This window comes from Ovis aries, chromosome 25 (assembly GCF_016772045.2).
Source record: "Ovis aries strain OAR_USU_Benz2616 breed Rambouillet chromosome 25, ARS-UI_Ramb_v3.0, whole genome shotgun sequence".
NCBI classification, from domain to species: Eukaryota; Metazoa; Chordata; class Mammalia; order Artiodactyla; family Bovidae; genus Ovis; species Ovis aries.
In genome coordinates, this window is record NC_056078.1 from 33,838,633 (window position 1) to 33,861,953 (window position 23,321).

General features: G+C 53.1%; 1 long non-coding RNA gene across 1 annotated transcript in view; it reads right to left on the minus strand.

Annotated features, from left to right (window-relative positions):
- The window catches only part of LOC132658620 (uncharacterized), a 38,100-nt gene extending 23,565 nt beyond the window's left edge, over window positions 1–14,535 (minus strand). The window contains exons 1-2 of the long non-coding RNA XR_009598480.1: window positions 13,782–14,535; window positions 10,580–10,698 (exon numbers count right to left, since the gene is read on the minus strand). This is a non-coding gene — a long non-coding RNA (uncharacterized LOC132658620). The remainder of the gene's footprint in view (window positions 1–10,579; window positions 10,699–13,781) is intronic.
- Between the last annotated feature and the right edge of the window lie 8,786 nt (window positions 14,536–23,321).

The window sequence follows — 23,321 nt, forward strand, 5'->3', positions numbered from 1 at the left end:
CAGTCCATCATGTCAAATTCACCGTGGAGCCCAGCACACTTAGGTCTCTGGAAAATGGGAGCTATTGTTACTCTAACTCTATAAATTATTCCAGAGTTGAGGGGGAAAGGAGAGGTAGGCATTGAATTCCAGGTGCACTGGCCTGCGGATCGGCAAATCTGTATGCCCCAGGCAGATCCCAGGACTGTCTTCTCGAGACCGAGTCAGCTCCCAGGACAGCAGCCAGCTTGCTGCCTATCTGAGGCTCCCAGCTCCATCCTTCGTTTCCCCTTATGTAACAGGAGGAGCTGGACCAGATGACCTCTGGGAACACACAGATCTATCATCTGGATGGAAGAAGATCTCTGGCTCCACAGGATGCTCTTTTCCCACCATGGTTTGGAGACTTTTGCTCTCCAGCAGCCTGTAGTCCTCTTCTGCGGTTGGGCATGTGGGTGATGCATAGGAGAAGCAGGGGCAGGAATCACGAGAACCTGAACCGGGCAATTCCCATATTCCAGGGACCGTCCTAGGAGCCGCCCACAGACTAACGCATTCAATCCTCAGAACAAGCCTATGAGAACAGAACAGGCTAACACATTTCACAGACAAGAACACTGACATCCAAAGAAACGAAGTAATGTGCCCGAGGTCACAGGGTTGGTGAAGGAGGATTTGAATCCAGACCTTCCTGATCTTCACGGCGCCCTGCTCTGAGCTTCTGAGTGGCACCAACTCTGGGTCTCCATGCAAGACGGAGACACGGGGAAGGAGAGACAGGGTAGGAGGACAGGGGCATGTCCCAGGGCAGCATTTTCAGGGAGGGGAATAGCAGTCTGATCTAAGAAATGGTTGTTGGCCTGCACTTGGGGTCTGTTGAGTTTTGGGGTCATTGTGCCTACACAGGAATGCACAACCCTCTCTCCCTGTGGGGCTGTGGAGGGTGGCACGGCCATGTTACCAGGAGGGAGGCACCCACTGGCCTGAAGAACAGTGGGGCCTGAACCTCTTTTTCTAGTGGCCACTTGGGCCAAGGAGATGTTCCGTCTGCCGCTGCCGGCTCACTTCAGTCCAGCAGCCCTCCACTAAATCACCCGCTCTGAGTCAGTTTGCCCCCCAATATCACATGCAGAATGTTTGTCGGCTCTTGACACTAATATTATTTAAGGCCTAAAGTCTAATGTAAGGCTTCCTTTTAGCGAGATTGTCTCATTTAATAAAACTCCCTGTCTCTGTTCCCCCAAGGTAATCATGCTGATGATAACACATTCCCTGTGCTGTGATTTGATCTGGGAATAGAATTAGCACACAGCCTTGCTTCGTTGTCAGATTCATATTCTTATTTTTTCCCCCCTGGAAATAAATAAGCAGGTAGCCATCCAGGTGAAAGGCAGTCCTCTGCCCTCTGGAATCTTTAGTCATTGGCCTCCTAACTGGGTCACCCATCCTCAGAGCTCTCTCATTCACTCATCCATTCTTTCTTTAACTGACTCAATCAACAAACACGGCCCCACGGTCAGTGCCCTAGGCTGTACCCAGGCTCTGAGCTGGGGAGTTGGGGTGGATTAAGACAGAAAAGCCCTGTCCTCAAAGAATGGACACCTTCCTGAATGGCCCTTCATCTTCCAATGAGTGCCCCTCACCCTGAGGGCACACCGGTAGGTTCAAGGGATCACATGGAGGCACCCCCGAGAAAGAAGACCAGGGCTCAAGGGGTGTCCCTGTCCTCACACCACCGTGGCCAGAAGCAAGTGGCCTGATCCATTCAAGTCTGTTCGTTCCCGGGTGGGAAGGACACAATGAATAATGGACTTGGAGTCAGACACAGCTTGGTTCAAATCCCAGCCCTGCTTCCTACTAATTGTGGAGCCTAGAGCAAGTCACTTCACCCTGCAGTGTGGTGCCATCCTGCGAATCATGACCTGCTTCACAGAGATGCTGTGGGCAGGGGCACAGGCGGCCACAAGACAGGAGATCACCCAGGGAACCACTGAACCCGTCCTGAGACAAGGGGTCCCAAAAATGTCGTGTCCCCTTACAAAGGGGACATTTGAGATGACATGATGTAGCTCAAGTGTCCGGCTCATGGGAAATACTCGGCAAACTTGTCGCCACCAGCACCGGCGTCATCATCGTCACCATTATCAGCAGCAGCAGCAGCATCGTCACCGCTCTCATCAGCATCGTCAACGTCACAGATATCACTCACTCATCTGGTGAGAAATGAGAGCTCTTCAAGAACTCTAGGGACCTAGTCTGGCGGGTGTGCAGGGTCGGCACTGGGCGGGGAACGCACGCTCTGTGACGGCCGGCAAGCCCCTTCACCTCCCTGGCTTAGGTGTCCGGCTGTGACGCTATATCCTTCCTGGCCCTGATGCCCCAGTGCCTGTGAGCAGGCGGGAGGGCACATCTCTCACCCTGCAGGGCGCTCTGCTGCTAGTTAACCTAGGGAGGGCTAGGGGTCCAGCAGGCCCCAGGGAGTCCCCCAGCCTGGGGGCATGGCAAACGTGGCCACACAGGGCACAAGTTGAGCCCAGCAGGCATGACGGGGTGCTAGCGGACCTGCGAGAACAGAACTCCAGGGCTTGGCTGGCCCTGCTTCTCGGATGAGCCCCCCTTGACTGCACATCGCGAGTGGCGCCTGGGAAAGGGCACAGGACCCAGAAACCCGAGAGGAGGGTTCAAAGCCAACCCGCTCCAGACATTCACTGTGGGAGGCGCCCCGAGCCTCAGCTTCCTCCCGTGACATACGGGGTACCAGTGACGGTTCTGACCGAAACGATCACTCAGGAGGGTGACCGAGGAGATCTTTACGAAGGGCCTTTTTAATAGGCATGAGCAGGGTTAAGGGAAAGCAAAAGGACTGGCGAAGCACCCCAGTGGGAGCTGCTGCCACCCCTAGAATGACTCCAGAATCGCCTGGGGAGGTGAAGGAGCTGCCATGGAGGAGAAGGCAGACCAACAGGGCCTGTGGCGTTTGCTACAGGAAGAACCGTGGTGTTGGGGAAGGCTCTCGAGGGTCCCTTGGACTGCAAGGAGGTCCAACCAGTCCATTCTGAAGGAGATCAGCCCTGGGATTTCTTTGGAAGGAATGATGCTAAAGCTGAAACTCCAGTACTTTGGCCACCTCATGCGAAGAGTTGACTCATTGGAAAAGACTCTGATGCTGGGAGGGATTGGGGGCAGGAGGAGAAGGGGACGACAGAGGATGAGGTGGCTGGATGGCATCATGGACTCAATGGATATGAATCTGAGTGAATTTCGGGAGCTGGTGATGGACAGGGAGGCCTGATGTGCTGCGATTCACGGGGTCGCAAAGAGTCGGACACGACTGAGCGACTGAACTGAACTGAAATGAACAGGCGCACAAGTCAGTACTGACCCACAGTCCCTCAGGGAGGAAGCCACGGAATGTTTGTTGATGGAACCGGAGAATAAGTGAGTGAGCGAATCTGACCTCCTGCTGATTTATCCTGCAGCAGATCCCAGTTTCCAAATGGCTGCTTCAGTATCTCGCCTCCCACACGCTCTTCTTAGTGGGGACTTAACACACTGTGAATCTGGCCACAGGTGTGATTACAGCAGAAGAAACGCTGTGATATCTGTTAGGTCATAAAAAGCGATGACGCTTCCACCTGTCTCTCTTTGGGATGCTCATGCCTTGAAGTGAGCCACCCTGCCCTGAGCAAGCCCAAGCAGGCGCGTGGAGAGGCCACGTACAGGGGTTCCAGCGGACTATTGCAATGGAGGTATCAGGCCACGGTCAGCATCAGTTGTCACACAGATAGTGAGTAAACCTTTGGATTTCAGAAGATCCCATTCCCGGCCTTCAAGCCTTCCAGCCTGAGGTCCCGGGCACTGTGGGAATAGAGTCAAGCAGTCCCTCCTGCACATTATCCCAGTTCCCAGCTCATAGAATCAACACGTGCATGCGTGTGTGTGCGTGCTAAGTCACTTCCGTCGCGTTCAGCTCTTTATGACCCTGTGGACTGCAGCCCACCAGCCTCCTCTGTCAACGGGATTCTCCAGACAAGAATACTGGAGTGAACTGGCATACCCTCCTCCAGGGGATCTTCTGACTCAGGGATCAAACTCCCATCTCTTATGTCTCCTGCGTTGGCAGACGGGTTCTTTAGCACTAGCACCACCTGGTAAGCACAGAATCAATAAGCATAATCAAATGGTGGGTGTTTAGTGCATAATGTTTGGGGTAGATAGTTATGTAAATTCTTGCCTTCAGTCCATAGGGGTCGTGCTCCCAGAGCACAGAATAGGCTGGAGAAGGGTAAAAGAATGTGAGGGGAAATGGGGAAAAACCGGCAACACGGATGGCACATGCAGGGCAGGGGGTTTAGGACCGATCCAACCAGACAGAATCTGAAAACTCATTCTTGTCAGTTCCGCTAAGCTGCACTACTGCCCCAGCTGCCTAAACAGCCTTTTGCCTCTCCCACCTGTCTTCCCTGTCCCACCCCAACTTGGCCCTCCCATACTACCAGAGAACCAGCTCACCCCTCCTACCTGGGCACTCTGTTCTTGGCCAGCAGAAGCTCTGCACTGTCTGGCCTGGCAGGGGAAAGAAGGGGTGGCGGGTCTGGAGGGACCAGCCTCCTCGCTGCGCCCTGTACACACCAGGTACCCACACCCCCTTGCCCTCCCTTCACCTGGAACTCCCTCCCTACCACACCAATGCTACCAGTACCACAACGCCTCCAGTGAAGTAACCCTCTGGAACGCACTGCATGTCTGTGCCCCTCCAACCTTCATATGTTGCTGTTGTTATCTCTGTTTAAGTCGTGTCCAGTTCTTTGTGACCCCCATGGACCGTAGCCCAAAAGGCTCCTCTGTCCGTGGGATTCTCCAGGCAAGAATACTGGAGTGGGTAGCCATTTCCTCCTCCAGGGGGTTTCCCGACCCAGGGATCAAACCTCCATCTCCTACTTGGCAGGCAGACACTTTACCACTGAGCCACTTGGGAAGATACCCAAAACTTCATATGCTAAAGGCCTAACCCCCCAAGTGATGGCATTTGGAGGTAAGGCCTTTGAAAGATAATTAGGTCATGAGGATGGAGACCTCTTGATCGAATTAGTGCCCTTATAAGAAGAGGCAGTAGATAAATGATCTTTCTCTCTGCCATATGAGGCCAGAACAAGAAGGCACCATCTGCCAACCGGCCAGTGGGCTCTGACAAGACAGAATCAGCCACCACCCTGATGTTGGCCTTCCAACCTCAAGAACCATGAGAAATAAGTGTTTGTTGTTTACGTCACCAGTCTGTGGTCTTTGTTATAGCAGCCAGCCCAACTAAGACTTCCAACCCCACGACTGCCCTTCCCCTCCCCTGAACCCTGTCCCAAGATGCACATGGTTGTAAATGTCCTGAAAATGCCCACAGGAGATTTGAAGGTGGTATCTGAGTAAGAAAGCTGGCATATACTAGATTCGCCTCCCCAGGAATGGAGGAAGTTCTGTTCTAAATCCCACGCATGCCTTCCATCCGCAGTCCCTGGCAGGGCTCACAGCTGCTTGCTAGGAAATCATCATGAAGGCCACAAATCTCCCTGACTCCCCTGCACATGTGTAGCATCGTATGTCCACTCCCCTCAGCCCAAGCTCCCGTTACCATAACTAACAGCTTCCCGAACCACGCTGCTATGGGAGCAGAGCCCATGTCTTCTCATGACTCCTGATAAAGCAATAACCACACTCGGTGTTTCAGTCCCTGCTAATAAAAGCATTGCATTTCCTCACTTGATCCTTGTAATCATGCTATGAGGAAGGTGGCTAAGGGACAAGCCCAGAGAAGAGACGTGACTTGCCCAAGGTCACCGAGGAGGTAGGAACCAGAGCCAGGACTCAGAACTGGGTCCCACTCTGCCTGCATCCCCCACCCTAGAGCGGTTTATCACCTCTGCAGCTCCACCATAGAGCAGGGGGAGGCTGAGCACGAAGCAGGCACTCGACAAATATTTGTAGACTGAACAAAACCTTGACAAATTCGCATTGCATGAATCAAGCTCTGATACGGAATAGAAACCAAACCACCTCACTGATTTCCAATTCAAACACCATCATCTGCTCGGTGCATTCTGATGCACTGATGTCTTTTGTTTTCTGGAGGGGTTTTGTTTCCTCCAGCAACGAGTGGGCGGTGAGGAGGTACACAGAGTCCCCTGGGGAGCTGTTTCTCACAGCATCTCAGATGTGAGGTGGGGAAACAGTCTAAAAACAAATAGGTTTTAGTTGTCACAACACCCAGGCCAGAGAGGTGGGCAAAGGCTCGGGGTCCCCTTAACAGACGACAGCACTCAGACGCCCCCAGAGTCAAGGGACACATTTGCGGTCCCTTAGAGAACGAGGGCCCATCCCGTTCTTGATGCCCAAACGGAGACTGACAATTCCTCCACTCCCCTACTTCCAAAATGGCCCACTCTGAACACCACAGCCTCGTAAAACGCATAGCAAACACGACTCTAGTGAAGACACACGGCGGTCTTACTTGATCAGGGGCCGGGCTCCGAACTCTAGCAGAGACCAGAATGAAGCCTCCTGATGCAGAGGCCTCAGCACCCCTCACGCCTCCTCCTACCTCCCCTTCTTCCTCTTGTCTATGTCCAGCAGGCAGATCGTCATATCACGTGGGCTGAACCTCCATAACCACGTAACTCTGCAGAGGAAACGGGGGCCCTATGCCCTCTTGGCAATTGATGACTCTGGTTGGGCATGGGGTTCTCAGAGGACTGTGTGCCTCAGAGCGTTCTTCTTGCCAGGGAGTGACTGGAGACCCTCAGCCAATCTCCATTGGAGAGTCAGGTCTTCGACAATGGGAGAAAGTAAAGAGGAACCAGCCTCAGGCTGGAAGGCAAAGCCGTCTGGTCCTTTAATTTCCTGTGTGACCTTGGGTTCAATCACATCTTTTGGAACCACAGTTGTCAAACAGTTGTCTCCATTTGTCAAACATGTTCATACTACCTTCCCTCATTACCTCTGGGGGTAGATGTCCATCTCCAGAGATAAAATGATAACACTTAACTTTATGCCTGCTGCTGCTGCTGCTGCTAAGTCGCTTCAGTCGTGTCCGACTCTGTGCAACCCCATAGATGGCAGCTCGCCCACCAGGCTCCCCCGTCCCTGGGATTCTCCAGGCAAGAACACTGGAGTGGGTTGCCATTGCCTTCTCCAATGCATCAAAGTGAAAAGTGAAAGTGAAGTCGCTCAGTCGTGTCCGACTCTTAGCGACCCCATGGACTGCAGCCTACCAGGCTCCTCCGCCCATGGATCTTCTTACTCCGCCACCCCTGATGCTGACTCAAGCTGGCCATGGTGTGTTCTCACAGCCTGGAGGTCCGTTGCCCTGGCCTGACTGATGGTGAGTGTGATTGCCCATGGCAACTGGAATCAGGCTGCATCCAAGGGACAAGGTCGAGTCTTAGCTGAGAAGGCAACCAAGTCAGTTTATCGGAGGCAGTATTAACCATCATCACAGAAGGGACATGAAGCGGGGGTGAGGAACCACAAAGTTGAGGCTGGTCAGGAAGCAGCAGCAGGGCAGTGAGGCCAGCCGCTCAGGGAGAAGCCCTGTTCTTGCCAGGGAAAATCACCTAGTAAGAGGCCTGGCAGGCCACACTCACAGAACATGGGCCAGGCTGCCTCTGGGGCCGGAGCCTGGAGGGAGACAGGCCGGTATGGCCGAGAGCAGACAGCGCCAGCATCCTTCAGCCTGTAATCAAATCCTGGGTCAACCTGGGAAGAATGTGCTCAGAAGTACTATGTGTATGCACTTGCTTATATCTTACCTTGTCCCGAGAAAAATGATTTAAAGCATACACAAACCCATATGGAATTTATAAGGATAACTAAAATCTTATAATGAGACAGAAATTAGGAACTGATAGGAAAGTACACAGGCAAAGTCTCTGAAGTACAGAGGAAAGGACATTAGATGAGACGCGAATCTGAGTAGTTCAGAAATGAAGATGACTAAGTTCCTAACATTATTTCAAAGGATCCAGATTTTTGATCTGAGCTTCCTGGTAGCAAGTGCAAAAGGAGAAACCTGATCAATTACACAACATCCATGAAATAAAATATAAGTACATAAATAAAGCCTGATATTTAGGAAAATCGTTAACTGCCTCTGAGTAAAGCAAGAATTTTTCCTGGCAGTCTTCATTATAAAATTCTCAGAATAGACACAAAACAAACTTTATGGAGACGTTTTCTGGGGAGTGACATCATACAAAGAGAAGGAATCCCGCAGGAACCAAAATAATGTTCTATGGAAGTCATCCTCTCCTGGCCAGGCTTAAGGCACAGGTAGATGAGGCTGGGATAGTTTAAGCAGAGAAAATTACTGCTATTTACTGCTAATAGGATTGTTGCTCTTTGTTGATTTATCTAAAATTCATTCATGCAAGCTATATTTACTGAGCCCCTAAGTAGTGCCAGCCTTGTGTGGGGCATTGGAGAAAAAGAAAAGAGCAGGACCGACAGGGACCCTGGCCTCCGGTAACTCAAGGTCTTGGAAGAGAATCTGTAAGTAAACAGGTAGCTACAGATCACAGTTCAACAGGGGTCCTGATGGGAAGCCCAAGTCACCACAGGAGGACAGAGAAAAGACCTAATGTTTCACATCAGGGAAGACTGCCTGGAGGAGGTGAGGCCTGAGGTGGGCCTGGGAAATGCCTGGAAGGTGAAGTTGCAGTGGTTGTACCACAAGAAGTCAGGATGCTGAAGAACCCATAACTGCCCAGAGAGTCCACTGGGAATGGCCTCAGCAGTGGCCCCAAGGCCAAGCCTGGCTGGGTTGGGTCCTTCACCTGGCTACTGCAAGGACCTGTCTCAGACAGAACTGCAAGTATGGCCGAGCTGGGAGCAGTATGCCTCAGTGTCCTCTGGGTCCCTCCAACTCCTGGGATGGGGTGGGGGTGCTCCTTCCCTGATTCTCAGAGCTTGGCTCTGTCACCCAGGAACTGGGGTGTGAGGCCCTCTTCATCTGTTCACAGCCAGGCCAGACACAGCGTGCAGAGGAGCGCCAGGCAATCCCGTGACCAAGCCACCCTGAGATGCGAAAAACAGCTCGACTGTCTTAGAGTGGAAAGCACCCTTGGACATCAGCTAGCCCAACTCCCTCATCTCATGGAGGGGGAAATTGAGACCCAGAAAGCGGAGATCATCCAAAGTCACATAGGCTGAGACACCAGAATTCCAGAGGCAGTAGAGAGTGGAAGTAAGAAGGAGATCAGACACAATGGAAGATTCCAGAAGAAGCTCAGCAAGAGTTGGAGAAATAGCGCAAATCTGAGGCCATGAACATGAGCCCAATCTGAGATCTGCCGTTTCCTCATCTCTTCAGTGGTGATGATACTGACCTGCCCACAGCCTACCAGGGGAACTGGAAGGCACCTTGTAAACTGTAAAGCCCTGTGTGCACGGAGATGCACAGGGGGCCGGGGAGAGGGCAACTTCATGGACGGAAGGGGCCACATCCATCAGAGTGCTTGCTATGTGCCCAGCACTGCTCTGACGTACACATTGATCACCCCCGTCTAATAGACTAAAGAAACTGAGTTAAGTAGCTTGCCCAAGATCTCAGAGCTAAGAAGCAGTGAAGCAGGGATCAGGACTCTTAATCACACATGCGAGGGCCTGAGGCAGATCTGGATTTGGGAGCTTATTTCTGAGAAAGAAGTGGGCAGAGGACGCTGAGCAGATGTAACCCCTAGGAGATACAGAGTCCCCCTCACCCCTCATCCCAGTCCCATACCCTTTCCTTGGAGCAATGTTTTGCATGGAGAGTGTGAGCCCAGCCAGCTTCCCAGGGGCCATGAGGGAAAGATGGTCTGAGTGGGACCTCTGGGATGACCATATGGTACATCCCAGCTGCATAGCTGTGCTGGTTATCTATGGCTGCATAACAAATCAGCCAAAAACAGTGGCATGAAACAACTTATCCTGAGATTCTATGGGCCAGGGGTTCAGACAGCACATAGCAGGGGTGATTTGTCTCTGCTCCATGATATCTGAGGCCTCAGCTGGAAAAACTCAAACAGCTGGAGAGGCTAGGATGGCTGGGCTCAGCGAGGACAGGGAGTCCAGACACAGACCATCCATGTAGCTTGGGCTTCCTCACAAGATGGCAGCCTCAGGCTAGTGATTCTTCTTACTTCCTATGCGATGGCTCAGGGCTCCAGGAAAAAGTGTTCCAGTGAGCAAAAGGAAAGTCATATGGTATGACTTAGCATCACCGCTGCCACTCTCTGTGGGGTGCAGCAGTCACAGATCTGCCCAGGCTACAGAGGGTTATTTCTCCCTAGAGGTTATTTCTCCATAGAAATGGGCTGAAGAATTTGTGGTCATGCTTTTAAACCACCACGATGGCTATGAGTGGCCCAGCAGCCGGATAGGAGAACACAGCAGGAATCTAAGCCTCCGCGGCAGATTCACAGAAGCTAAAGAAAGTCACATGCAGTCAGGGCAGACCCAGGACCCAGTCAGGCCCACCTAGGCCTCCTCTCCTGTGCTGCTGGCCTCTTGCACCCCACGTTTGACTCAAAGCCTCTCTCAGGATGATGACAAGGTTAGACCAGGTACTCACAAGGGCAGGGCTTCATCACATCTCTGCCTTGGTAGGATGACCTTGAGTGAGTCATATGACCTCTCAGGCCCTCGGGCTCCTCACTGCATTATGATAAAATCTTCCTCTCTTCCAGGTTTCTGGGGAGGAACAGAAGAGAGAACATATGTGAAACCCAGACACCCAGTAGGCGCCCAGGGAATGCTGGTTCTCTTCCAGGGAGAATGGGGTGGGGCATGGCTGCCGCATGCAAGGAGAGGATCTGAGGGCCTGACTCACTGGGTTCTTGCCCAGGGACTTCACCAGGACAGCATGTCTGCACTTGAAGCTGCAGCAGGCACCTCTCGGGCCTGTGGCTCCCGGCTCTAATTACAGCTTTCTTGACACATTTCCTGTTTGGGAGCTGGCAGGATCCTCTTGGAGGAGCCACAGATAATGAGCAGCTGGCAGCAGAGCCTCCAACCACGGGGACACTGACCCCGGAGCAGGCCTGAGCAGGCCCATCAAGAAGGGCAGAAGGCCTCAAAGATCCCTGTTCTCAGTCCTGCCCTGTATACGTATATGACCACACCCATGGCCCTGGGATTTCCTGATCTCTGCTTGCACACTTCCAGCGACAGGGAGCTCACTGCCTCACAGCCTGCTAACCTGCAGACAGTACAGATGGTTAGAAGCACACCTCAAATCAGACTACCCTTCAGCTTCTATCTGTTGATCCTCAGGTCCCCCAAGTTTCCGGCAATGCGGAACAGAAGAAAGGGCACAGCTTCTGGGGGCAAGAGGAACTGGGTTCACGTTCTGACTCTATCACACCTCAGGTTCTGCAGCCTTAGTCTTGTCCACCTCTTTGAGCCTCAGTTTCCTTCTCTGTAAAATGAGAATAATGCTTCCCAGTGGGAAGGGAGATTGGAAGGGGAAAAGGCCGAGCACACAATAGATACCAAGTGAAAGTCATTTCCTCCCCTTTCCTTCCTGTACGCTTTATCCTAGGGTGGCTTCGTTAGGCTCAGATTCAAACAAATGACTGCCCTGCAGAAGAACTTGACCACCTGGAACCTCAAGCCAGTGGAAGCCCACCTCCTCAGCTCCTCATGATAAGCTGGAGGAGGCAGGGTGGAAGTGTCTGCCAAATAAAGAAGGACAGATGGACGGATGGACCTACAGACAGACAGCCAGACAGTTTCAATAGGTTCCTAAGTCTAACCAAGAAACACCCATCCTCTTTTAATCCTGTACTTGCTAAATGTCATATGTTTGTTGAGAAACAGTGTAAAGCAGTCATTTTTAAACGTTCATTAGCAACTGAGGAGGTTTTGTAAAATGCAGATTTCTGGGTGCCACCTCTATTTGATTTGGAGGCTATAGGTCTGGGATGGGGTCCGGAGTCTGCGTTTCTAGCCAGCCCCCGGCTGACACTGTTGCTGCTGCTCCTCAGGCCACAGCCTGAGAGAGAAGTGCCGTAACAGAGCAGAGCCACTGACCTCAGCACCCTTTGACTGACAAGCCCGTGGCCAGGGTGGGGTCCCTGGCCTGGGACTCTCATGCAGGAGGGAGGAGGAAGGTTCCCCTCTCAGCCCTTGGATGCGAAGGACAACGTGCCACTACTCCCGCCTCCCACCTCTTCAAATCTTCAGCTCCCATCTCCACCCCATGCTTGGAGCAGCACCCGGGCTCTCTTCAAAGCTGTGATGGCTTCGTTTCAGACAGGGCTTATACCCCGAATGAGAATACCTCCCTGCAAGCAGTTCAGGCTGCACAAAAATCCATGAACTAGGTGAGGTGTGCAGGGGCCACACAGAATAGCCGCCCATGACAGGCCTTCCAGCAGGAGGGAAGAACTCTGGAAAGAAGGGACCTGAGTGTCCTGGCTTCCCAGACGTACACAGGCACAAGTGTCTGCCGCAGAGAAGGGCCCACCCCTTCCCCCAGACACGCTTCCTGGCCAGAGCTGATGGCAACAAAGCCTTCATCCCGGGCTCTGCTCAGGCGTAACTTGCTGCGCCACTGTAGACAAGACCCTTCCCCTCTCTGGGTCTTAGTTTCCCTGCCAGAGGCGGTTGGCTAGCCTCACCTAGGGAGAGAACTGGCATTAACTGAGCCACTGATGTGTTCGTTTATTAAACTCTTTCATTCAACAGATATGTACCAAGCAATTCCTATGAACCAGGATCTGGTCTACAGCATGAACAGAAGTGAAAGGAAGCTCACGCCTCATGGAACTGGCCCAGTTCTTTGTATCGGCTGCTTCATCCCATTGATCTCATTTCACTTTCACCTTCTCAGGTCACCTCCACCCAACCACGGGAGCCGGACGATCTCATCCCTACTTCACAGATGAAAAAACTGTGGCCCGGAGGAAGTGGCAGAGCTGGGGTTCAGAGCTGGGGTTCCCCAGACCATCACATGGCCCCAAGACCTCTGCCCTAACCAAGCCCCACTTTCTCCTGCTCTCTTCTGGGTCGGAATCTTTCCTTCCAGGCCGCCCTTCCCTCTGCCTGGCAGGGTCCACCACCTCACAAGGAAGTGGAAAGATTAGTAGCTATGAGGGTGACTGTTCCCAGATTTGGGAATTCCAGGCTGAGCCAGGGCTCCCTACCTCTGCCCTGTTTCCACAAATTCCAGGCCAGGCCACTCAGACCCCCTTCAGCAGTAGGTGCCCGGGACCCCTGGGTGCTCTGGGAGCCCTGGCAGGTCCTTCTAAGTCCCCCATCGCCCATCCACCGTGCTCAGCATCTACTCATGAGTGTCCACGTGACCCACGACGCAGAGCAAGCCCGCAGTGCCAGCACTAACACAACAGGGCGCCCCAAATTGAGATACGTTGTGCTCTGCGCACTTAACCAAGTGTGCAACCCAGAAACTGGAAAGGGGCTAATTTAATGTCAACATACAAGGAAGCTTAGCACCACGTGGAAAGTAAACTTTACCCTGGGTTACACCGGGTGGGAGCAAGCATCTTCCCAGAGCTCGGGGCCCTTGAGGTCTCAGCCAGCCTTGGCCCTATGCCTCTCCATCTCACTTTGAAGATGTGCCCAGTCATTCCCCAGGGCCCAGAAAACTCCCCTCCCCAAAAACTCCTCTCCCCTCTGCCTCTGCAAAGACACCCGTCTGCCGTGGCTCCACTCGCCTTCTGTTTCCTCCAGGAAGCTGCTCTCGGCCCCATTCACTCTCCCAGTTCCCAGCGCTCCAGCTGCCAACTCCCAGGGTGACTGAGCTCTCAGACCTGATGTCCAGCCTTCCGCTGATGGCTGAGTTCCTGCAGCATATGTCAGGTTGAAGAGTCCACGCAAGGGTCATATCAGGAACAACCTAAGACACCAGTGCTTTCGGAGTTTCTGCAAGGTGAGAAGGTGTTATTTGCCTTTTTTACTTTCTTTCTTTTGCAAACATACAGCAGAATTTTCCAGCGGCTTCAACAGATGACATGAAAACCCAACCATCTTCTCCTAAGTGAACGGTTAAAGAGACCCACAAGAGCAGTGGCAACAGTCTCCAGTGTTTTCAGTTTAAAAAGTAGTTATTTGTCCTGAAAAATACGCTAATGATTAATAGGTTATGATTTATTCTTATTGTTCTTCAAGAATAAATATTTTTGGTTTCTCAGTGTTCTTTTAGAACACAGTAAATATCAATAGATGTAACCCCATAAACAAGAATTCTTTAGTGTCCTCAGTAATATCTAAGAGGGGTGATGCCAGCACCAAAGCCCCAGGGGGTTCGCTGTTGCACGATACCCCCTGGCCCCAGCTGCTCCACACCATGGTCCAGCCCTGCCTGCAGCCCAGAGAACTGGCTCACCCCAGGTCCCCACGAGTTTCCTTCATTCAGCCCTCCCTTACTGGAGGTCAGCTGAGTACCTCTGTTCTTTGCCACCCTCAGAACCCAACCAAAATAGCCGGAGTTCTAGCCTAGACATGAAACCCCGGGCAAGTACACAGCATCCATCCCCTCGTTGTCAACATGGTGATGGTGAGTCCAGCTCACGGCGCAGGGGAGGGCTCGTGAGGACTGACATCAGAACACATGTGGGGGCCTGGCAGGTGCTGGGCCCTCAACAGGTGCAGCTAATATTAGCATGCTTGCTCCTGCCTCGATGGCTACTGTTATTATTAGTGGTGGTATTAATATCCCAGCAGGAAATGAGCTTCAAGGTCACAGAGCTCCCCATGTTACTGAGGGACAAACAGGAAGGCCAGGAGCGGTCAGCAGCAGAGCTGGAGTCAGAAACCCAACGTGTCCCAGTGAGACGAAAACCTCCTGGGGGCCAGGGACACACCAGCCACGTACGCGCTCATGACTCCATCCCTTGCTTCTCTCCACAGTTAATTTTTGGACACATCTCATGGGCCAGGCGCTAGGCCAGGTGCTGTCTGCTCACAATGGGGCTTGGCCCCAGATTGGTTCTATCAATGCTTGCAGATCAGTTCATGGCCTCTCCCATCTGGCTGGCCACTGGGAATCTAGGCCAGGGGTGGAGTTTGGGAAGGGTTTCCTAAGCCATCCCCCCGACCACCAGTAACAAAAACACAGCTGTTACTTTGAGCAGATCCCACTCTGGGACACTCTGGGTAAAAACAAAAAAAAAAAAAAAAAATGGCCTGATTCCTCATCCCCTTAGCTGGAGAGAACACGAGGCCCAGAGAGGGTTAGTGCCTGGCTTGGGACACACAGCCAGGTCTGGGAGAGCCAGAGAACATAGGCTTCTCAGTATAGGTTCTGGATTCCGGACTGTGGCCAGGGATGACCGTGGAGGACTTGAGCAGATGGACACTGGTCAGGACGTGCCTGAGAGTGGGGCGCAGAAAGCAGGGTCTCCTTGGGCAGAGGACAGGTCTGGGAGCGGAGTCTACCGGCTCAACCGTCCCAGAAATCAAGCCCCTGGAGCAGCCGCTTCTCCCACCCTCAACAGAGCGACTTCACACTCAACTGGCGGAGCATCCGTGCTGGACGCAGCTGACTGTCCTGAGAAGGAGGGAGATGGAGTGTGGGCCTGGCAGAGCCACCTGTCCTAGCCAGGGGTAGGGTGTGAAGGAAAGGAGGGCGTCTAGGGGAGCTCTCGCTGGGGAGGAGGTGGGCAAGTTGCAGGGAAGGGGTGCACTGTGGCCAAGGAAGCAGCTTGAGCTGAAGCTGGGAGCCGACAGGCCCCACGAAAGGAGAGCGGAGCCTAGGCCAGGGAGGCGGCTGCCCATGCTTAGGACCCTTCCCTTCTTTCCCTTCTTTCTCCCCTCCCCACACTTCTCATCCCAGCTGGAGTCAACACGTGTCTTTCCAGCCCGACATGAGGCTACCTGACTGCAGGCCTGGGTCCTCTTGCTCACTTTCAGATCTAGGGCCTGGCCCAGAACAACAGCTCAGCAGGGCTGCTGAGTGGGTACCTGCAGAGGCTGACCGTGAGAGCCCGGGGCAGCTAAAACAAAGCCCTGACTTCAGGGGGTTCTGTTTCAAAGTGACTTCAGCATTGTTTTCTGATTTTTTCTGGGTGTTAGGGCCCAATGGAAAAAGGGGTGGCAGAGAGGAGGGCCTGGAGTTGGGGACCGACCACCTGGCCGCCAGGCAGGCGATCAGGGCAGCATCTCTGCTCACAGCCCCAGACCCCCCGGGGCCGACAGACACACAGGGAATAAGGATGAGGCACTGGTGTTACCTGGGGACAGCAACTCTTGTGCTAACCCCAAACACAGGATGGAGGGAAGAAAGGGGGGCTTCCTTCAAAGAGTCCCTGGGGTGGGGTTTGGAGACAGGAGGCAGGCACAATCCCTGTTGGTTGGCACCCAGGAGGCCTGAGTTTGGGTCCAGAGCCACCTCCAGCTCCCTGGATGTCCTTAGCCAAGCTGCTGACCCAGCGTCTCTGAAGTCCCTAAGGGGGCTCTGCCTTCAGGTAAGGCCCACAACTAGGTCTCCACACACACACACACACTCACTCACACCCACACACGCACTCACACATGCACATTCAAGCACACACACAGTCGCACATACGCAGTCACACAGGCACGCACACAGACACTCATGCACACTCACACACACACTCACACATAGGCAGCAGGCCCGCAGCGGGGCCCCTAACAAAGGCGGAGGGGTGGGGGGACGTTGGCAGCCAAGAGCTGGGGGGGAGGGGCTCAGGCTGGGGAGGGATGTGGCTCAGAGCCTAACAGGCCACCAGCAGCCGCAGCATCTGCTTTTTCTCACCTCTAAAGGGAATCGATTTGTCTCTGACTGATTTCCCTGACGTCTAGTTTTCTTCTCCGCCCGGCTGTCAGCCCAGCCACTGTGCGGGGATGCGGGGACGCGCCCTGGCCGCCTGCCTGCCTGCTGCTCCCCCCACCCGCCACCTCCCCTATCACACCGCCCCGCACACTCACCGCACACACCACACAAGCACAAAGAAGCCCACACCCGCCGGCCCTGCAGCCACCCTCCTAGACAGACAGACACACCATAACACAACACACACATATACTCCACCCACACCCGCAGTGCAGCCAGCCTCCCAGACAGACACACCCACAGCCAGCCAGACAGACAGACACACACCACACCACAATACACAACACATACTCCCACCCACACCCGCACTGCAGCCAGCCTCCCAGACAGACACACCCACACCCAGACAAACAGACTCACACCACAACACACACACACTTCCATAGCGCTCACACATCTCCACACTCACATTTTCAGCACTACAGAGGCATTAGCACGCATACCACCACCTGCCCACAAGGTCAGGCTTACCCATCCACACACACACGTGCACACACACACAAACACACACATACACATTGCATGGCCCTCTCAGACACCAAAATGGGTGTGTACACACAGCACAGTCACTCACACTTGCCCATGCCCCCAGACCACACAGCCATGCCCACACACCCAACATCCTCACAGCCCCCCAGGCTACATTCCTACCACACAGACCCACACCCCTACATGCCCCCGTGCCCTACAGTCACACCTCTGCCTCCCACCTTGGCGCTGTCATCTGGGCACCCCGCAGAGCTGCCGTGAGCCGCGGCTCCTCAGATCGTCCTGGCCCCCGAGGACAATGTTATCTCCCATCTGCTGTGACCCTGGGACTTGGCTGGGGGAAAGTCTTGCGTGGATACATTTTCCCAAGGGCCTGGGTGCCGCTGGAGGGGATGCCACTAGGGGGCTGGCTGAGGACGTGGCCGGGGACAGGCTTGCTGCAGGGCAGCCTGGGGGAGGCGCCGGACCCAAGCAGGGTCCCAGTGATTTAGGGTGGAGGGTGTTGAACCCTTATCAAGATCAAGTTGTGTTTTCCTGGTCACAAGCACCTCCAAAGGACCCTGACGAACCAACAACAACAGCAGCAAACAGCAATAATAATACACCCTGACCCTCTCTGTGTTCACATTCTCACGTCCATGATAGCACTTGATTAGATCCTGGAAACATCCACTGGAATTGGGACTGTTGCCATCTCACAGATGAGGAAACTGAGGTCTGGACTGAGAAAGAGACTCTGCCAGGCTCTGCATGGTTAGTGAGTTTAGAACTCTGACTCAAATCCAGGTCCCCCGATTACACGGCCAATAATCCAGACCAAAGCAACCGGCTCCAGACAGTAATCCATCTGTCCTCAGAGACCCCATAAAGCCAGCCCATGCTGGCACCGCTCTGCCCCTCGGGGAACATGGAGGAAGCCCTCAGCATGGGCGCTGGCAAGTCGTGTGCATGGAGAACCTGTGTGTATGGGCACATGTGTGCCAGAGGTATGGGCATGTGATCATCAAGGCATGGGACAAGTGTGAGGAGGTGGCGGGCAGGTGGGACCAGGCTCCACAGACAGATGTTGGGGGCGGATGTGTCCATGTAGGCACGTGCATCTGTGGGTGTTGGAAGCATTGTGTGTAGGGGACAAGCTGTGGAAGCGATCTAGCCGTGGCCGTGGGTTTGTGTGCTTCAGACGTGTATGCAGGAAGGCCTTTCAATGGTGTGGGGCTTCGTGTATGTTTGAGAGGGTGACAAGTGTGCCAGAGACATTGCGTGTGAGAGTGTCAGGGTGCACGCCCACCGCGGTGTGTGCCCACCAGCCGAAGGGGCCGCCACTCCGGCACCTTGTCTGCTTCCTGGCCCCCTGCCCTTCCCTGTCTGGCTAGGCGGCTCTGCTCTTGGCACAGACCGCAGATAATTGATGAATAGGACTGGTTCTTGGCTCTTCAAGGTCTGGCCAGAGATAAGAGCGTGAGTACCAGCACGGAGTGGGTGCTGAGGGTTCAAGGACCACAGATGCCTCCATCCATTGGAGCCTTTTCTCTCTTCCCTCTGCGGCCAGGGACCCACACAGCCAGGGCAGGAGCATGTGACAGGCAAAGGGGCTCAGTGGGTGCCTGGAGGGTGGGGTCTGGGACAGGGCACACCCGTATCAGGACTGGCAGCAAGCCAGGCTGAGCAATGCTGCTGAGTGAATTAGCTCTCAGCTCAGCATCCACTCATAACTTCCAACACCTGACCCAGCACCTACTAAGTGCCTGACTGGGGCTGGCTCCTAGAGCCAGGGAGGCCAAGGAGACACAGGCCCTGCCTCAGGGACGTCACAGTCCACATGGCCACCCCAGACCAGCAAGACAGGAAGGGGACAGAAATATCAACCCCAAAGGCCTGGTCACATCAGGAGAAGCCCCAGAGCTGAGACCTGCACTTATTGAGCTGGGGTCCCCAGGAAATGTCCATCAGGAAGGCATGTTGGAGAAATGGAGGGACACGGCTCGCCCAGGGGCAACACTGATGGGAAGGCCACCACCCACCACTTCTTGTTACATGCCAGACCCTGTCCCACTGAGCCATTTATTAATAGAATGACAGTCACTCCACCTTGTCCAAAGCCCTGGGGATAAGTACTGTTATTACTCAAGCTAAGGACCTTACCAATAGTATTTGAGAGAAATGAGGGAGGTGGACAGATGAGGTTTTAGAAAGACCCAGCCCCTGCCCTCCAGAGAGAGATGATGCCTCGATTGTCAGCCCAGAACACCCAACTTCCAGCAGGCTCCCCGCAAGCTGTCCCAGAACCCTCCCAGGACTGATCCTCAGGAAGGTTAGGGCTCTGGGGATGAAGGCAAGGAGGCCTGGTTGGGACAGGGGAGGCAAAGGGGCTGGATGGGTCAAGGAGGGCAAACTCACAGCCCCCTGCAGTTAGGACATGAAGTTCATGGACCATTAGGGGCCATGGTTCTCTCTTCAAGGGGCAGTCATGGCCATTTGGCTCCTGGGGGTGGATGTTGCCTCCGCCCTGCCAGGTAGCCCTTCTGGGACGTCCCCACCAGATGTCCCCACTGGCCTGGCCCCAGTATAGCCTTCCTGTGACCTCCTCAATGTGGCTGACTTCAGACCGGTAATTTGGAGAACCATCAAAGGCCAGGACCAAGGGAGAAACTGAAGCCAGTGAGAGCAGGGAGCAGACTGGCTTCTGGTCACATCGCAGGACTGGAATTGCAGTTCAAGCTCCCTGATGCTCAGCCTGACCATATATTGAGTGACTGAGTCCATGAGACGTGGGATGAAAGTCAAGTTTTCAACCTCTTCCTCTTTCTTCCACTACTTCTCCTGCCCCATTTTCCTCTCTGTCCTGCCTCCAAGCCCTGCCTCCTCTTTCTTTTTTTTTTCTTTTCCTCTCCCTCTTTCTTCTACTTCATACCTTGCCTTACCCAAGAGAAACAACACAATATCCTTTGGCTCCGGATTAGAAAATTTCTCTGGGTAAGGGGGATCTCAGAGGTCTTACCCCCCATCTGTGACAGGTGAAGAATCACACCCCCATGATGAGGGACAGGGAGGCCTGGCATGCTGTAGTCCATGAGGTCACAAAAAGTCGAACACGACTTTGCAACTTACCAACAAAATGTCCACATCCTAGTTCCCATAGCCTAGGAATATGTTGGTTACAGGATAAAGGAATAAGATTGCAGATGGAGATGAGGTTGCTGATCAGCTGACCTTGAGATGGCGAGATGTTCTGGGACCATCCAGGTGGGTCCAATGTAGTCACAAAGGTACATAGAGTGGAAGAGGGAGGCAGATGAGAGAAGTGGAAAGATGAGACGGAAGCTTGAGAGGGACACAGCCTAAGGTCACTGGATCTGAAGATGGAGAAAAGGGTCACGAGTCAAGGGACAGCCTGTAAAAGCTGGAAAAGACAGAAACTCGGAGTCTCCCCGGAAGTCTCAAGAAGACATGTAGCCCTTCTGATACCTTGATTTCAGCCCAGTGAGTTCCATTGTGGAGTTCTGACCTCAAAAGAACCATAAGATAATAAACGTGTATCCTCCGAAGCCATGACTTCCGTGGTCATTTGTTACAGCAGCGATAGGAATCTAATACATGAGTCTATGCCCCCCGAAGCCCTCCAGTTGCATCCTTCCAGTGACAGGGAGCTCCCACCAGCCTCAGCCAGCTCTCATCATTACCAAATCCCTCCTCATGGGATCCAAGTTGTCCCCCGGGACTGCTTTCCACTGTGCCAACTCTGTCCTTCTGGGCCCCCTCAAAACAAGCCTTTCCAGTGTTTAAAAGTAGTATTCATGGGAGTAATTCCCCCCTCCCCAATTCATTCCTTCTCTGTGCCTACGATCCCCAGAATGCTTTTCTGATTACCTCACCAGAAATTCCTCTCAAAGAAATCTTATTCCCCATTCCTACCTTCCTTCTGAGCTCAGGGGGTCACTCAGGCCCAGACCAAAATTCTCAGGAGCAGAGACTCAGCCTTCCTGCCAAGGGAGGAATTAGGGTAGGATGCAGCCTGTGGTGTCTGCTGGCTGGGTGATCTTAGACAAACCCATGCTCTCTCGGGACCTCTGATGTCCTGTCTGTACAGTGGGGTGAAACCCCATGAGCTCTGTGCTTGACCACAGGGCAGAGTGGGTCTTACCTGCCTTGATTTCCTTGTCAACATAACTCTCAATCACCTGCCTTCTCTCCATGTTGCTTATCATTAAAAGGAGAGGGGAGGAGAGGGGAAGAGAGGGGATGGGAAAAAGAAGAGAGGAAAGGAAGCAGAGGGGAGCTGTATGTCCCTACAGAAACTGTACTCCAATGTTTTATTATGTGCTCTGGCTCGGGCAGCACCTTAGTTAATGGTGTGTCAGATGATGGTACAAATTTATAGCTGAAGGTTTACATCACAGACAGCTGGAATGAATGACAATAAATTAATTTAAAGTGCTACCAAAGTGTTCCCCAAAGTATATGTGCTTATGAGCTCTGGGCTAATAATTTATAAATGCATGCCTTTTATAATCCTGGTCTTAAGTCTTGAAAGCAGCTAGTTAAAAAGCAGTCACATGACATAAATTATTTTTATTAATATCATGAGTGCATGATTAGGGTGGCGGGAATGGTGGTCACTAGCCCAGGTTCTTGCAGTCCACCTTCTCTTCTTTACCCCCTGACTTCTAGTCCTGAGGGGCTCAAATCTCACAGCCCCAGCCTCCATTCCTGCCCAAGAGACCCTCAGGTTGCCAGGGTCTAAGCTGGTGCCCCCCATTGCCTGATCCCCTCTGCTGGGTGAGAATTTCACTCCATATCCATTATGGGGTCCCTCCTCTAAGGGGTTATCATGCTCATTAGAGAGAGCAGAGAAAACATTTTTTATGTGCAATCAACACATTCACACACACTCGAAGACGGAGAGAGATCTGCTGAGCCTCAGTTGCTCCACCTGTAAAATGGGCATCACCATATTGCCCTCTAGAAGAATTGATTAAGGCCACATATTAGAACTCAATAATGTGTGTTGAGACACTAAGATAAGAGTCTCTCTGCTATCCTACAAAGGAAGGAGAAGTTCAAAGTGGTTTACATAATCTGGAACTTTGTGGTTGGTTGACGGGCTCAGACTTTTAAGTATGAGATGACCCTGCCTTCTTGGAACCCCATTCTAACCCTTCTTCTTTCTAAAGCCAATCGCACTGCATGTGCCCTGGGCTCCAGCTTTGCCATTTTCTTGATGGATCCATCAGTTATTCCCTCAAAGTTTCCCCCTTTCCTGAGTTACATTAAAGATAGCCCAAATGTTTCACAGTTCCTCCCATCAAGAAGAGTCTACCGCCCCCACCCTCTTGAATCGAGGCTGGCCTGCCACTTGCTTAGACCTATAGAATGTGGTGGAAGTGACATGGGGTAACTTCCACAACTGTGTCTTAAGATATCTGCAGCTTCATTGGAGCACTTGGAATACTCCTCTTGGAAGGCAGCTGTTATGCTGTATGAAGCCCAACCAAGACGGAAAGACCACACGAAGAAGAACATGATGTTCCAGTCAGCAGTCTCAGCCCAAATCCTCAACAAGGACCAGCACCAGCCACCAGCCATGTGATCGGCCACCTTGATGTCCTGGTCAAACCTGCAGGTGACTGCAGCCCCAGGTGAGCCAGCAGAGCCCAGTCATTCCAAGAATTGTGAGAGAAAATTAGCTGTTGTTGTTTTAAGGCATCGCGACTTGGGCGGTTTGTTACACAGCCGTAGATAACTGGAACACCCTTCTCTACGACATGCTCTGCATCAGCGCTTAAACAAATCCAGGCTGCTCTCATCTAAAATTCTCCCTGGGTCCCACGTCCCTCACCAGCTCCAGCCTTGCCTCACCAGCCCCTACCCTTTTGCAACCAAACTGCAAGCAAAGACAGAGAGGCCATGCTCCAAGCCACCTCCCTGTCCACCCCTGCCACCCACTCCTCACCACTTCCAGCGCTCTGGCTTTTGCTCCTTCCACTCCTTTAAGTGGGTCATCTCTTAG